Here is a 17,631-nt window from a genome sequence, read left to right as displayed (position 1 = left end):
CTACTAGAGCATACCGAGTTCGACCCAACTTCTTCAACTCTGCTACATATATACATAAATCTCCATAAATTAAACTGGATGCCAAATGAGACATAGCCATCTGAATTCATCCCCTCTTATAAACTGTGACAGGGAGCTGAGCTGGGTATATTGTGGCAATAATACCCAAGAGGGTCTTCTTTTACTGCGATTATGAGCATGACAGTGATGCAGCTCCACCTCACACCAATGGCACGATCCCCAAGTCTCAGTAATCCAAGTCAAAAAGTCAAAAGTTCTCTCTGGGTTATCAGAATCATTTAAATATGAATCATTTAAATATGTGAGGTGGATAAAGTGAGCACTAGCAGATGGAGGTAATATTAGCAGTAATAAATACACATTAAAACCTTTCGTAATTTATCAGCTTTCGGCGTCTTTTGGAACATTTTAGTGTCTTCATTTAGAAAATACATGTTGCTTCTTTCAGTATTTCAAATTGAAATGAAAGCCTAAATAAGATTGATGAATTGCTTCCATCTGCTAATAAATCTGGGGGGATTTTCTAAATGATTCACTGCCCTAGTTGCACTTCAGCAGCTGAGGCCTTAGAATGACAGCCAGTGTGAACAACATGTCTGATCTAATCTACTCTATCCTCACTGTTCATTACACTACTTGTCTCAATCTGTGTCACTCCCCTTGACTCCACAAACTCCATCACTGTCTTTCTTTGCTCTTGCTGCTCTCCCTCCAATTCTCAGAAAAGCTGCAGATTTAGTGTGAACTATGATGTCGGCTGCTCCGGTGCGTGTTTCACAAAAACACTTACCTCAATGTTTCTCGTCTTGATTGTTCTTTTTCTATGACTAAATACTTTCCACAGGGGCTGATAGACTTGATAATGGATCCCAAATCTCTGTTGTGAGCTGTGAACTGTCCCAGAGTCTGACCAAACCCAAATCACAGCAAGAAGCCAAATCCACACCACCTAATTGACATTAAGAGACTGTTATTGCTGGAGGAGACTATTATTCCTGATTGGTCTCATTTTGCTAAGGCAAAGTCCAGTCAAATAAAAAACAAACAAACAAAACAATATATTTCATTGTACAAACAGTAAAAAAATGTTTGCACAGAACGGGCAACACACAAAAGTTTAGTAAAAAAAAAAAAAGAGAGCAAAAAGTATAACTTCAGAGATTTTTCTGGCTTTGATTTAGTATATAGTCTTATATTGTTAGGTTGAAAAACAAACCATTCCATCAGTGGGAAGAATTTTAAAAAACTGCAATAACCCAACTGCAAGATTGTGAACACCCTTAAACTAATAGAGTTAATACGGTACATTTGTCCTAGAAGAATTTTTCTTGATACTTTAATTTTGTTGGAGCCTCTTGTGTGGCGATGTTCTAAACTATTTTTGGCCCCCTGAACAAAAACATTCAACAGAAACAGCATAAGGTTTTACTTTGAATCATGATTCAAAGTAAAACCTTATGAACGAGCTGCCTTATTGGCGCTTTCCCCTCTGAGGATATGAAATCACCATTAGATCAAATATACACTTATATTTATAGTAAATAATTAACGTTTTCACTTGAGGCACACCCATTTTGTTTTATGATCAAGCATTAAACCACTTTAAAACATCAACATGTGTTCCTCAACTGTCATTTGTTCTAGCACTCAACCTTTAACTAACACCTCAAGGTAAAAAGGGCTTTTCCTGTAATGTGCATTGTATCTGTAGGATTGCGTGATCTGTGTGCGCTTGTGAGTGAGGAATCTCATCGGTTTTCCTGATAGTCAAATGGTCTGAGAGAAAAGATTTATGAGAAGTGTTGAGGCTATGTGTGAGGAAAAGGGGGGGGTGTAAAGTTTATGAGAGGGTGTAGGTCATCTACATTATTCATGAAGCCCAGGGCCAGCATCGGTATTTCAGGCAAGTTTTATCATGTTGTGTGAGAATGTGTGTCTCTGTGTGTTTGCAAAGCTGTGATGGATATAGAGAATAAGAGTGTAAATATCTGCAGCAGTTACACCAGGTTAAGCTTAATTTGCCTCATTAAGTCTCAAAAGTGCCCTAATGTACAAAGCACTGGCGATTGCAGTGAGAAATATACCTCGCATATTAAAGTGCAGAGGATCATTTACACAATCCAACAAATATGCAAATCCTGTTGGAGCTCAAAGCAGAAGTGTTACGGGCAAGGATATAGACTTTTTTTTATTCAGCAGCTTCTTCCCCTCATAACCTGGGGACACCTGCATAAAACTGTGAGTAGTTCTATGTTTGAAATCATGTTTATACAAAACCAGCAGGAAATAAAAATGTATGTGGATCTTGGATTATTGGGCTAGTTGAATGGTTCCAATTATCCAAACTAACTTTCTGTGGATAGTTTTAATCATGAATTTGTGAAAAAGTGAGTATGATACTATCCAGTGGTGTATTTGTTTTATGCATATTGACTATAAAAGACAGCTGGATAATGAAGTGTGGATTTCCACTGGAAGATTTCATAAAATAAGCCTTTGGAAAGTGTCTGAAGAAAAATAACCCTAATTCTTCTTTTTGTTTATTTAGATGGATGCCATCAAAAGTGGCAAATCTTTTTCTTTCTGTCAGAATTTTCCTATCTGATTAGTTTTTCTATTTTCACAAGTTGTATAAAGAGCAAATGCTGTACTGTGTTTCCATCGCCTCATATGCGTCATGATTTGCTGGTACAGTGACTGAGCTGATTCTACTTTGCTGTAACTAACTAAATAACTGCCCTCCTCCTAAATGCCCAATGATAGTATTTTCTTGTACTTCTGTCATCTGATGTTAAATGGAAGGATGTCTGAGTGCCACCGTTCTGCAACTTTTGGATGCATGCATCAATTCTCCAACACACCTGAAAGGATGAATGACCTCCTTTACATGTCAAGCAGTCTTTGCAAGACTGGCTGAACTATTTATGTCATTCGGGTGGGACTAGTGCAACTGGATTGACAAGTATGTCTGCATGTTAATTTTTAGAGGAAGTTGCAGTTCATGCAACAGTTCAAGCTGTGTATCTGTTGTAAATGTAGTGTCTCTAAGCGACAACATTCAGGCTGGTGAATTTTTAAAGGTAAAATTCATAGCTTTGGCAGTCTAACCTTAGCTTGACACCAAATGCTATAGCATCAAAGAAAAAGGCAATGGCAAAACATTTTTTGCTACAAGCCATACAGTCTGTAGAGCGTATTGAAATGGACTTCAGGTAGGTGATAGTGTGAACAGTAACCAATCACTGTCAAACCGCCCCACTGATTTTAGCTTCATTTTAATTTGGTCACATTTCTATGTTACCATATTAAGTTCACATTTTCACTGGAATGCATGTGTGCAGGCACTCTCTAAAGGATTTCTAACGTGTGCACATTTTAAACTCAAATCTTTCCTCATGAATAACAGTTTGCATGCACAAATACATCTTTGAGGAATTTGAATACATACATTGTTTATTCATTTAGCCCCTGGATTTGTTCATTACCCACAATTGCAAAGTAAGAGTTTAGCCTGAGATATGAGTTTGCTGTGCCAAGAGTTGTTTCTATAGCCTGGAGGCCAACAGATGTAAGCTGACACAATCCCAGGAAAAATTACCCAGGGTAATTTATTAGATTTCATGGACCTCGATCTGGGAATGCTAAAAACTTTGTTCAACTCTTTTCATACATGCCCAAATACTCTCCAAGGTCACATTCACTGCTTACAAACAGAGATAATTGTTGTCGAAGTATTTGGATTTCTGTACTTGCCATACCATTTGCGCAACATTTTGGCCATCAGTCAAAGTTCAGATGAGCTGGTGCCTGTTTGCTTCAAAGTTATTCAGCCACGAAGGATTAAGGGATCTGAGGGAAGGCGTAAAAGCTGGGTTGTGACTAAAGTAGGTGCACAGTACCCCTGTATACATATACCCTGGTGTGTATGTGTGTGAGAAGTCAAGCAGAACCTTGCAGAGACTCTGAATATAAATGAAAAGGCTTGGTCCCAAATCAAGCAAATGTTCCTGCTGCAGCTCAAGACACCAAACAAACAGATGAACACATGTTTGTGCACCCCCACACACACACACTCTCAGACATATGAGCACAGACTTCCTGAGCATGGGAGAGTCCAAACAGAACTTGAAATTGACTTTTGTCACTAGTGGCCACGATGCCACCACTGTTTTCGCTTGGCAGCATTAATGCATGACTTTGCGCAACATGTGCTTCCATGTGGAAACACCATTGCTCAAATGCAGCCCTGAAGAAACATGGTGCCAAAGCCAACTAATGGACTATTGCTTTTATTTTGGTCACGCTGCGTGGATTTGTGAGGAAAAAATCTGGAAAAAAATATATAATAAAGGACATTGTCTAAGCAAAAAAGAAGTGTACCACAAAATACAAGGATATGAGATTGATTTACATTACTATGAAATCCAAAAAAGACATCGAGCTGAGAGGAATTTATTACTAAAACCCACCTTTTTTGTCATTTTTGGACCAGAAGTGGGTCTGTGATAAAAGCAAGCTCCTGAAAACAGATGATCTTGGATTTTTTGTACACTCAAGAAGTGTTAATAAGGATTTTGTATTTCAAAAAAGAAAACACACTCCATCAATATCAGACACATAAAAGACATACATTTTGCTGCACACCGTGAAGGAACCAAACTTCCATGAAAAGCTCTTGTAAGGCTGGCCTTTCACCTCAAGAGAACGCACTTAAACCGAACGCCCAAATATCTAAAGGTGTTAACTCCCGTTAATATTTTTAACACTTTCTTCTAAATCATCTTGACCTCATCTTGACCTGCAGTCAAATCACTGTTTGAAACAATAACAAAGGAGCCATTTTTACAAGTTATTTTAAATCTGCCCTGCTTTGTTCAAACTGTTTTTATTTACCTTCAAGAGGTAGAAACTAATGACTGAGATAAAACTGTAAAATAACTGAAACAACAAATGAGCAAAAAAACTTTCTTTTGCCATGCTCTTTTGAATTTAAATGGGGTTAGAAATAGAGTAGCTACATAGAAAAAAAATCTGTGCTTGGATGTACCATCAATTTCTTCAGCTGAACAGAAACAAAATTAAGATAATTCTTTTTGGACCTAAAGAGGAATGATTAAGAGTCAGCACACAGATTCAGTTATTGCATTGCCATCCAAGGTCATCTGTTTTCAGGAACTTAGAGAATCATGTTAAGTTTATACAAAGTGTGGCCAGGCTTTATTATGACTAGGCCAAAAAGAACAAGATGATGCCCTAGTTCAGCTGTAGATGACGTTTATTGTGATCATCTTCAGGTGAAAAAAGTCGAGAAGCTGTTCAACATATTTACATGGAACATTCAGCAATACCTCCATCACTACTATCTGGATCTATTGGTGGACTTAGGCCTTAACTTTCAACGACACATAAAGACAAGTGCAAAGTTGGCCTTCAATTACCTGAAGAACATTTTTTATGACTGAAGGACTAATGTCTCAACAAGATCTTGAGAAACTCATCCATGCACTTTGTTTTTAGCCCAACTATATTACTGCAACATTTTTTTCCACAGGTCTGCTTAAATAGTGAATCAGACAAGTGCAGTTGATCCAGAACATAGTTGCTCATGTTCACACTAAGACCAAGAAGTTAGAGTGCATCGTACCAGATCCAAAGTTTTCACACCGTCTCCCTATAGCTCAGGGAATAGACTTTGAATTACTTTTGTCAGGTTACAAATAACTGAATGTCATAGCACCAAAATTTGCTTTAAAGGTCTGTTGCTGTTAAATCAACTTTTCAGACACTTAAGTCTTTGTTTCCAGTCTGCTCTGCATCCCCAGAACTATTACGTTTTAATGCTCCACTGATCTGTTGCAAACCTCCAGAAAACTGCAAAACTGCTGAAACACTTATTTCCTTTCTATTATGGGTCCTCAAATCCAAGTTTTGTCCTGCAACTTTTAGATGTGTCCCATGTCCAACACGCTTGAATCAAGTGTGTTGGATTCCCCCTCAGTATGCAATCAAGTTCTCCAGAGTCCTGCTAATGACCTCTCTTGATTTTTCCAGTGTAATGTAATGCTTTTTTTGTCTGTCTTTATTGTGTCATGTCCTTTATTATGCAAAACACTTTGAACTGTGTTGTTCCTAAGATGTGCAATGCAAATGAAGTTGACTTAAAAGATATCGCTTTACATTACAGCTGGAATAGTGTAACTGATGCCTATTTAGTGCCACTTGTACAGGTGTGAACAGGTTGAAAAAACAACTGTGGAACTGCAGTCCCCTTACTGTGTACCTGTGCTCCTGAGCAATCTGCTAAACATAGTTTGAGGTAGTCAATTTTCTGAGGATTGCTGGGGGCATTCAGTTTTTTATTCACAATTTGTGTTTAATAAAGTGCTGAAAACATAAAATGATCCCACCAGTCCTGCCTACTTTGATTACAGTGGATTCTAAAATGTTTTATTTGCCTACTTGGGAGAGTCTATTACTGTACATCCAGGACCTTTTTAATGTAGAATGCTGGAGCAAATGTGTTGTAGTCGACACATTCGAGCCAGATGGGGGAAAGTTACTTGAATGAGAAAAGAAGTCTTTCACAGCAGTAGATCCTTCTAATCCAGGTTGACCTTTAAGAGGCCTTGAAGAAAAGTCGAGCCATCTATGGCACTCTAGAGCCCACGGCTGGCATTATCTGATCCTGAAGCTTCACTTTGATTCAGCTGGAAAAAAAAAAGGATGTGGGCAATATGACGATGTCAGACTGAGAAAGGTTTGTTGACAATATGCTAAAGTAGAGACAGCATGTAATGCAATTCAGGTTTTCTCCTCTAGCATTATGAAATAGCTTAATGCGATATTAATTAAAATGTTACTGATTTTTATAATTGTCCAGGTCAGTAGTTCCCAAAGCGTGGGTGAAAACAACTGAGCAGTAACGGTTTATCTTGCTAATAGAGTTGGTATGGAGGGAAAAAAAAAACTTTCCAACTGTTAGCGAACTGCAGCAAATGTTTCAGTGTCAGATGTGCTTCTGCAAAAAAAGGGGGAGTTTCATTTGAAGTCTTTTTACACTTCTTTATCAGGGGAGGCAGTAATTTTGGGGGACATTATAGTTAACGGAACAAGAAATCAGTGTGAACCTCTGCATGTTCTTTTTGTAGCAGAAGATCTAAAAAATACCTAACAGAATTATAATACAGACAGAATAATCTGGTGTTACAATCATAAGGATCAGGAGGCTGATAAGTCCATGGATTCAATGGTATGAAATGGAAATGCTTGACACTTTTTTTTGGAAAATCAGAGAAGAGGACTAAAATCACAGCAGCACATATTAAAATGCAGACACACTGTGTGCCTCTGGCTAATGGCGCCAGTGTGTCTCTTCCAATCACTCTGCTTTTTATTCAGCTTCTTTAAACTTATGTGGACTTTTTTTAAAACTCATATCCAAAGTTTGTCTGTTTTATTGTAAAACTTTTTTCGTTTATATGGGTCTTGCAGAGGCTTTTGCACCCGTCATACATTTAGCAAATCAGGACTGTCGGATATTATTGACCAAAATCTAATGAATTCATGAAAATGAGTATCCTGCAAGCACATGTGTAAAATATGGGGGACTTTTAAAGGCTTTTACACATAAGGAGAATGTACTCTAAAAATCCAACAGACCCCTCAGCACTCATTACTTTCTTAGATTTCCCAGGATTTGGTGGCATAACTGCCAATCTTCCAGTTACTGGTCCTCTTTTATTACCCTCAAACTTTCTGTGCCCCATGTGACCTGGAAAGTCCTTTTTTCCTGGTTTGTGCAATTGCATCACTTTGGTTTAAATACCAAAAACACTGATTCATTTCACAAGTCAGACAGCAAAACAACTGCAGATCTTCTCTGGCTTTCCACAACAGATCAACCCCAGAGGTAAGCACTGAAAGCGATAGAGTGAGAGATGAATGTAGCAAAGCAGATGAGAGCGTTCTCAAAGCCAAAGTGAGGAAGTGGCTCGGAAGGAAATGAAAAAGTGGTAGCTGGAAAAAAAGCAGAGTTCAGGAGCTACTTTCAGAACTTGTAAACTTCTTGAAAAACTTTCTTGTCAGTGTTTTCAGCTCCTTTCTTCCAGCATTTGATTCTTCTTCCCCATAGTTCAGATTGGCACTCCTCTTCTACTTTTTCATATTGCCATCCCAGAAGGTTAGCCTACTTTCATTTCTCCATCTGCACACATAGACACATGTGCACATGCATCCTCTTCTCTCTCCAGTTTCATTCAAATGTCCAGTTTAAATCAAATTTACTAAACTTGTAAAAATAGGAAAAAATTAATATACGTTTGCTTTTCTTTTTCTCTTCATGTGCATTTTGTTCAACTACAAGGTAGGTTTCTGTATTTAAACTAAACATAAATTGTAGCTTATTTTATAATTGAACATCTGATTGAATGGGGCTCAGGTTTTGCAGTAGCTTTACTCAGGAAATGTCATTCAAACGCTTTGCTGGGAGGAGTTTATTTTCCCTTTTTGTGGTTTGAATGCCAGATTATTGATAATTTTTGGGATTAACACCTTGTTATGAATTGAGTTTCTGACTACAAGAGGCTGTCATAACCCTCTAAATATGACAGCTAAATAATTTCTTGATTCATTGGGTTATTTTTCCTGGCAGCAAAATGGGTTATTTTGCCGCATTCAAATTATTATTTTTGTTTGATGTCAAGAGCTAATTGTTGCCATTTTTCAGACTTGATGGGCACTTTTTCTGAAACTGTTTTGTGCAACTTAAGAAATGAAAAAGGTTAACTAGAGGCAGGCAGATCGAAGGTAAATCTAATGAATTTCAGAGTCAAAACAGAAAAAGCAAAATAAAAAAAAGAAGGTTGTGCATAAAAACTGGAAACAATGCATGAAACCTCAGGAGTAAAACAGTTGCTGGATGGGAAGGATTTAGCTCCTTGCTAAATCTGGGTAAGGATCATTACTGGATGTAAATCGTGAGTCTGATTAACTGGCTGTAGGGAAAACAGGGAGGTTGAGAAAAAAAAAGGTCTCGGCTGAGAAATGGTTTTCAATTAATGCAACAGCGAACACATAGATAAGTGAAGCAGTGACTAACATGCACTAAAGCAACCCGCAATGCAAAGCAAGAATTCGTGGAAATGCAAAATAGCATATGATAAGCAAACTCACAACAAAAGTGACTAAGTGAACTCAAAATCCCTCATGGCAACATATATAACTAATTCTAAATTTTATCAGGATCAGTGGTTCCCAAAGATTTTCTTCTGGGGCCCCCCCAGTGGCTCAAAAATATTTTGGGCCCCCCTATGGATTACAATAAAATCCCCCCAAAAAGAAAAAAAAAAAATCAACTGGGCACACACATCGTCCAACCAGACATAAACCTATAAACATATTTTGTTTTCAAACTCCACTGTAGTTTATTTCACACTTCAGGTTGCAACAAAACACACTACAAACCATCTTTACAGTGAAACACTTTTGTGCAACTGTTTTTTTTTAATTATTCATCCATACCGCTATTTGTGTTTTTTAAATATTTACTTTGTTTGTGTTTCATTGGGACATTTATTTATTTGATGGAGTACTTATCAAAAAATACAATATAAACAACATTATAATATACACTGTTTATTTGATTTTGAATGAAATCAAATAAACCAGAGATGAGACTTAATATCTCATTAATTTAATAGATTCTTTTTTGGAGACTCATTTTTTATGTTGCTGGTCATGGATAGCTAAATGTTTCACATATGTTCTGATGATTTTAAGACATCATTTTAGGGGTGTATAGTGCACTTGCAAGCAGTTATTCTTTCAAATGTGGCTTCTGAAAAATATTTCTTCCCTTTCTGCCTACATGTGTAGGCAGATACTCAAAACACAGATCTATTTCAAGCTGAGAGAAAAGTGCGGTGCTCGGTTTCCTTTGATAACAACACCACTTGGTATAATCAGCAGATAACTGCTCCAAGTTATTTTTTCATCTCATTGAAGTTTCTTTTTAAAAATTCCGTTTAATTCCTTGCCTTTGTTTATTTTTCTCATTCTATGCATCTCTCTTATTCTGAGATAGCATTCTGCTCCCTTTTCTTCTGAGCAGCAAAAGAAAAAAAGAAACACATGAAAATGCAAGCTTGCGCGGGTTTGGTTATGAATCGCTGCACACTTTAGTTTGAATGCAAGTGGAAAATAAAAAACACAACAAGGTAAGTTTATAAAGCTTCTTTTTGAGGTAAAGAATTAATAAGCACAAAACCACTCACCTGTGACAAAAACGAGTGCAGACTGAAGGACATCACCTTTATGAACACCAGACGTCCCCTCATAGGGCTCAACATTAGCAGGGCAGATGAAAATCTGTTAACATCCTGTAGAGATAAACACAAAGAAGAGAAGAGAGTGGGAGGAAACTCCAACAATGTGTCCCAGTCATAAAATACAACGCTTATTTTTTTATTACTAAAATATACAGTCATGCTTAGCAGTCGTGGCAAATGATGCAGGTTACTGTCAATGTTTGTCATCTTGTCCATTTATTGTTTATAAATTTGTATGGCACTCTGAGCTGCTTTTAGTATGAATGGTGCTCTACAAATAAACATTGATTAATTGATTGAATTAGTAGCAGATCTGTTTCCATAAAAAAAAATTGAACAATGTGTTGGAATGGAGAATTGGCAGCTGCTGTAAATGGGTTAGCTAGAACACCAATGTCAATCAATCAATCAAGTTGATATGAATAGCACATTTCAGCAACAAGGCAGCTCAAAGTGCTGTGCATCATAAACTCAAAAACACAAAGTCATAAAACACAAGCAGCAGTAATAGTGCTGGTAAAAATACTGATGGAAATATAACCTTGAAGGAATTAGGTTATATTTCCTTATTCCTTAATGGGGTTCAGTTGAATAAAGATCATGTCGTATTTGTGTGCATTCCTTTCTCTGCACCATGTTTACCATTTCTTTTGTGATGGGAAGACGATCGTTTTTACTACAAATGACTGAGATGAGGGGTTATGCATATGCAACACTTTAATATTCACCTTCTCTGGAGGCCATTCACTACACCTGAAAAGATCTTTTTTTTTTCTCATCACAGCACTTCTGCCCCTGGCTGCTGTAAGGTGTAGTATAAGAAAAAAAATGATGATGATGCACTGTTTCTTCAAACTGTGAAGAGAATCTGCCTGGGCGATGCGAATATTTCAACCTACAGATCTTTTTGGGCAGCAAAGGGCAGAGGAAGTTTAAATCAGACGTCATGCAGCACACGGCTGCGTGGCTCCAACTGGGAGCCAGGTTTATGTGAAGTAGCAGAAAATTAAATGAGTGATGAAAGTCATAATGACACTATTTTCTTTTACTGCTGCTAATCTGTCGCCTCTGCTCTTTTTACCACCGTGACACCCCTGAGAGCATGTAATTGCAAGTGAGGCAGTAAGCAGGAGGTGAGGATTACTCATGATGCGGGGGCCTAAATTTGTTTACGCAAGCATGTTACGAGGAATTTGGCTTCCTCTTGAGACAGGAGGGCAAGTTCAAATAACGGTAAAGACATCTTTTGAGATTACAGTAAACGTTTTGGTTAAGGTTAAAGTTAGAAATGGGCATGTGCGTTCCATAAAATGAACCCACTGCAAGTCATTGCGATGTCCTCTGAAGACATGGAAATACAGCGGTGTGTGTGCTAGCATGTGCATGTGTGGAGACGGGAGGGAGAGACAGAAAGAGTGAAAGTCGTATAACTTGATGATAGCGCACCACTGAGTCCAGCTCACTGGGTGTGAAATGATGATGATGATGAAGAGCAGATGTGATGTGGGTATACAAAGGAAGTGTGCACACACATCCTTTCAAATCCGTAGCAGCGATAGTAAAGTGAATGTGAGAGCCCTGGAGCGTTCTGACTTGTTAGGGTCCAGATGTCTGGTTGGCTCTGAGTTGTTGGCAGGCAGACACAGCAGGAAAGGACAGACAGAAACACACCCACACTCCTTTGTTATTCTATCTCTGTGAGGACAATCACTGAACGGCTACCACTAAAAATAATACACACTCTAACCTGGTTGCCTTTTCGATGCCTGCACCATTAAACACCTCGTAATGTGCTAACTTTTTACGTATAGTTTCGACTGCAAGGTCACTGGAAAACACAGATTCAAGGACCATAAAGATTGTGTTTATGTTCTATCTTTCAATACAAAAAATCTAGAACTATACACATAGTTGCTGTACTTTCCACCCCATTGCCAATAGTTTCCTCCTCAGCAAAAATACCTGCAAATTAGCCAATAGGCATGAGACCACAAACTGGCATGGTTATTATTGATAGTCTTGGGTTAAAATCAAAAGTTAAAAGTTGTAGTTCATATTGTTCAAGGATCTTCTAAGAGTTGCTGTAGATGTGCTGCTCAATGTGCTAATGGCAGAGAAACAACTTACTGTTATGGGAAAACTGTTTTTCTGCCATCACCAGTGTCTATGCTAGTTAGTCTGAGCATTCACAAGAGCTATCAGGAAGAAGCTGTAGTGTAGAGAGCAAGGGCAAGGGTGTGAACAGCACGTACACAAGTGTGATTGACAGTACTAACATTGTCCTCCAAAAATACACCGCTGACCAAGCCATGTATTTTTGCAGATGGGAAAAATACCATCTGACCTTAAAGAAAAGGCAGAGGAGCTCAATTTTTTCACAGGTTATCTGTCACATATACTGCCATTGCATGGCAACAGCTTTAGCAATATGTGAAAAACATGTTTATTATAAAAGTTACATACCGCAGTATAAAATAAACTCTACCATATCTGATAAAAATAGTGACCAAGTATTTTTTCAGACCTCACTGATGGCTAAAAATGTTTGTTGTTTCTCATGTTGTTTCTTCTGAACTCACAAAAGAACATTAAATCAACTGCCAGTGGGGCTGTATGTATACATTTCTACCTGTGTGGACTAGAATTATCCACACCACATTGAAACTAATTAACTTATTTCTAATTTAGAAAAATCTGTAAAATTGTTTGTTGTACAGTCTATCAAAAACAAAGTTTCTGTATTGTTAAAAACAAAAAGGAATGTTTTTCATTGCCTTGATGACTGCAGCTCAACCTCATGCTACAGTATATTTAATCTCTGATTTACAGTTGAAGGAAACAGCTGCTCAGATTTTTAATGAGTGATGAAAATAGACGAAAGTTTGGTGAAATCATTCTTCAGTATATTAATCCAGGGTGAAAGCTCAGTTGGTGTCTCTCACTGTCTTGCAACAACTTTGCATGATGACGCAGTTTGTACCCGTGTTTATGGCATTTGACAAAGGAACACTGATTGGCTCAATGGGAACACTGTAATTAAAAGGTCAGAATTTTAAATTCTGACTTGCATTAACAGCTACACCATGGGCTCGGTGTTGATGAAAATTGGAGAGAAGATGCTTTTTGTTGCTAATTGGCCCAAGGGGTGCCAGCTCTTTCGCAGACAATGACATAAGGAGCTGTTTCAAATGGCAGCGTGAGTGTATCTGACGCCGCACGCACATGTGCTCAATGCACACGTCGGTGCTCTTACGAGAGCTCATGGGGTCAGAGCTGATGTGGTTGATTATATTGATTAATTACAAAATGCATAATTATTCTATTTATTTGTTAAGGCTGGAGTCATTATGCAGAGCTGCAATTTGTAAAACAATACAGCGCTTGTCGCTTATACCAAACAAATTGAAGATGCAAAGAACAAAAATGATTTGCAAAATGTAATTTTTGTACAAAGAAATCACATGTTAACACAAAAGTCCAATAGAAGGTATATTTGCCCCATCAATGTAAAACACCTCTATAGACAGACATCTCTTTAAAAAAAAGCAAGGAGTATTCTTGCTGATCAAAAGCAGCCACTCTTTACTGCCTTAGTACTGTCAGGTAGATTGTACTGCTTCCCAGCCCCTTTCAAGATTTATGCTGCAAAATTACTTAACACTGCCCACAGTCACAAATCACCCTACACATTTTACTACCTACTTGTATAAAATTATTTTTACTACATACTTAAATAAAATTAGCAAGTGTGAATTTTAGGAATTCTATTGTCTGAGCTATCATGTTTGAGTCTATTTGTAGTACTCAATTGAATGGAAGAAACAGAACACAGATCTTTAAACAGACAGTGATCAGTTTATTAAACAAGTGTACAAAAGGTTTTAAAACTTTCTTTTTATAATCAGCAGGTTGGAACAGACCTATTTCTTTTACCACGACATTTTTAAATTGACTCTGTATTTTATTTTATCTTCAGAATCTGGAAAACCCTTGTGCATTAATGTGTTGCATGCCCAGAAGCCATGAGCTGCAGAGGGTGTTGTTTTTAATGTTCTCCTAGCATGGTTTGCTGTTAATTGTGTCTTGATGGAGATTATAAGTTTTAGTCATTTATTTTTGCTTTGTTTGTTTACAGCTAGAGCCATGTTTCATTCACTAAGCAAAACTTCCCCACTTGTACTTGCAGGGTCACAGCGCCTACATGTAGGACAATAGGCTGCACTCTCTCTGGTCTGGCCTCCAGTCCATACCCTAACCTTGACAAACAATGATGAACACACACACACTCATGCCTAAGAGCAATTCAGAGTAGTCAATTCACCCGTCATATTATTGGACTGTGGGAGAAAGCCAGAGAAACCCACCCATGCACAGGCTGAACATGCAAACTCCATGCAGAAAATACCCAGGCCAATATTCAAACCAAGCAGCTTTTTTCTGTCAGGTCCACAGTGAAAAAAACTGAACCACCATGCTGCCCACTGTCATAATCATGAAGAGGAAAAGTAAAAAATGCATTCTTTGCCATAGCTATAAATATTTTTTCTCCCCTTTTATCAAATCATAATATCTGTGTTTTCTGCTTTGGTTCATAAGCAGTGTGTGTATGCATGTGTGGGTGAGAGTTCACCTACTTTGACCTGTCTATCAGTGCCTGCAGTAAACAACTGGGTTTGTGTACTGTCCAAACTCATGGTGGAGATCTCTGCATTGTCATGGCAACGGCTGAACTGTTAGACTTTTTGGCCTGTGCCAGCCTGCCAGAAGATCACAGAGGAGACAGAGTCACAGATGACTACCTGCAAAGAGCGGCTTGGCATCAAACATCAAGAGTTTGATGTCATTCATTTAAGATTAAAGACCTTAATAGTGCTAATTATACTAACAAATCCTGCTGCTGAAGGGAAATGAAAACTAGAACAAAAATCACATTTACAGTTGAAACCAGGTATTTATGTTACAGGTCCCGAGTGACAGGACTGCTATAACAGTGATGACCACAATCTGAAGGATAATAATATAGAAGTCAGCAGTGACGACCGAAGCGCTGCCTTTAGCATCCAGCTTGCGTTTTTTTTATTATTATTTGTTGACAAACAATCCTTTTTCAGTGTACAGTATTAATGTTTTACATTATCGTTGTCTTATAAACCTGGTTTACTTTTCTCACAAGTAATAATTAACTTCCCACATTACCTTTTTCACATTTCCATCTTTCACTTAGATGAAGACAACCACAGTATGTGTATCAAACGGGAAAAATCAACTGTTTTAAAGCCCTACTGCATTTAGCTCTATTTTAACTGAATACTGATCAAAAATAGAATTACAAGACTTACAGAACAGATACAGAATTTAACTTAACATTGTTTCAACTTTAACCTCAATCCTCACACTTTATGAACAAAGAACAGTTTCTCTACCTTTTAACTTTGGCTGGATTCATCATACTCTCATGCTCTGAGCTACTTTGAGTAAACAAGTAACTTAAACTGAATATTTTTCAAACAAAAGCAAAATAAAGCTCCCAAATCCCGGAGTTAGTAAGATATAATGGCCTTCTTAACCTTCCCTCCTGGGACTTTCCCAGCGGGGGCTGGCATACTGCCAACGCTACCCTCGCCTGATAAAACGGGCAACTACTGTCAAAATGGTGCACAGAAACCGCAACGCGGTGCTATATACTGGTCAACTAAGAGGTAAATATCTTACAGAGTAGTTTTGGTGTATTTTCACCATGTACTGACCTGAAACATAATAAAATAGACGTCAGCAACGACGACCGAAGCGCTGCCGTTAGCATTCAGATTGCGTATGAGGCAAACCGGAACTCCGCCCGAAAACCAACCCGGAAGCAACGCACCCCCAAAAAAAGGTTCCGCTTCGCCACTATTGCTCCCAATCCCAACCGCAGGAAAGCACTATAGATGCAGGGATATTGTAAGTGCGGCAAGCTCTCACTAGTCTAGCCCCTTAAAGCTCTTTCATACGCGACACGTTTCTTCTAGAAAAAAGAGGTCTTGAATCCGACGGTCATCTTTCAGTCTTTACTTAACTTAAAAGAACATAAAAATAACAAACAGATTCAAAACAAATAGAAAGTGACGGTCAAAAGACTGTGTTACTCTCCAGGTGCCAGACTTCTGCAAAGAGCTAGTACTTTCGTCTTGGATACACTAATTAGTCACTAACCAATCAAAAGGCACCATGTCATAAGCTCAAACACAATACAATTAAGACGCTTATCTTTTTCAAATAACAGAGGAAATACACAAACACAAATAACATTTTGTATTAGGTACCAAAAATGTATATATGGCTCCTACAGATATTAATATGCTGAATGGAACAAAAATATAAATTACTCATTTTTGTTTAAAAATGGAATAAATTGTGCATGAAAATATTTCAAAATTATAAAGCAGCCAAAATAATGTGGTGGCATTTTTAGGTGCACCACATTTACATACACTGAATAAAAAGACATATTTTTCTCACTGTCTGAAGTTAAACCTGACCAGCCTTTTCTTGTTCCAGCTTTGTTAGAATTACCCAAATGATTTCTATATAGTTTGACCAATGTCATGAAGTCTAAAAGACAGTTATCCCGAATATGTAAACTTTTGAATTTGAGGAAGCTTAAAAACGAAACAAAAAAAATTTGCCACCAAGTTGCCTGGTATTTAGCAAAGAGAAATAATTTTTGTAATGGCAACTTACCCAAAGCAAGAAAAGTTTGGTCTGATTTAACTTCAGACAGTGAGAAAAATGTGTTTGTGTCTTTTTATTCAATGTATGTAAATATATTGTTCCTTTTATACATGTGTGCTTTAAAACAGACATCCCTACTATGTTCTGATGATTCTGTGTCATCGGCACTTCCAAATATAAACAGGAAGCACTGTACATTATTAATGAAGGATTGAGAAAACAAATTTAAAAACAGTGAGTGTTACGTTGCATGTTATTTGATCTTGGATGCTGGAAATTCAGAAATAGAAAAGTCAGAAAAATTGTAACTGGATTTGAAAAGACTGAAGTTAGTAACAAACCTCATTCTCAGGATCCAATGCGTTTACTATTACGTGTAATAAAAGTTGCAGTAGCAAGCTGTCTATTTGCATTTTTGTTTGTTTGTTTTCAGGTATGAGTCTTAATAATATCTCATGCCATGATTGCATTGTATAAATAGCAAGGTGTCATGGCTGTTGCACAAAAATTCAAAGGAAAAATGCTGGATTTAATTGGTCCTAAAATAAATATTGATGTTATCTAAATTGATTTA

At 37.6% G+C, this 17,631-nt stretch overlaps 1 long non-coding RNA gene across 5 annotated transcripts in view; it reads right to left on the bottom strand.

Moving 5' to 3' along the window:
* Positions 1-16,186, bottom strand: part of LOC114161367 (uncharacterized) — a 35,206-nt gene extending 19,020 nt beyond the window's left edge. For 2 of the 5 annotated variants that reach the window (XR_003598998.1, XR_003599002.1), the window contains exons 1-3: positions 16,094-16,186; positions 14,981-15,145; positions 10,293-10,397 (exon numbers count right to left, since the gene is read on the bottom strand). This is a non-coding gene — a long non-coding RNA (uncharacterized LOC114161367). Of the gene's footprint in view, positions 1-10,292; positions 10,398-14,980; positions 15,146-15,769; positions 15,866-16,093 lie in introns of those variants that run through there. The other 3 variants (XR_003599001.1, XR_003599000.1, XR_003598999.1) reach the window with 3 other exon arrangements.
* Between the last annotated feature and the right edge of the window lie 1,445 nt (positions 16,187-17,631).

The sequence above is a fragment of the Xiphophorus couchianus genome, chromosome 18, assembly GCF_001444195.1.
Source record: "Xiphophorus couchianus chromosome 18, X_couchianus-1.0, whole genome shotgun sequence".
In the NCBI taxonomy this organism is placed as follows: Eukaryota; Metazoa; Chordata; class Actinopteri; order Cyprinodontiformes; family Poeciliidae; genus Xiphophorus; species Xiphophorus couchianus.
The sequence above is the reverse complement of the archived record's forward strand: the minus strand, read 5'-3'. Positions and strand labels throughout refer to the sequence as shown.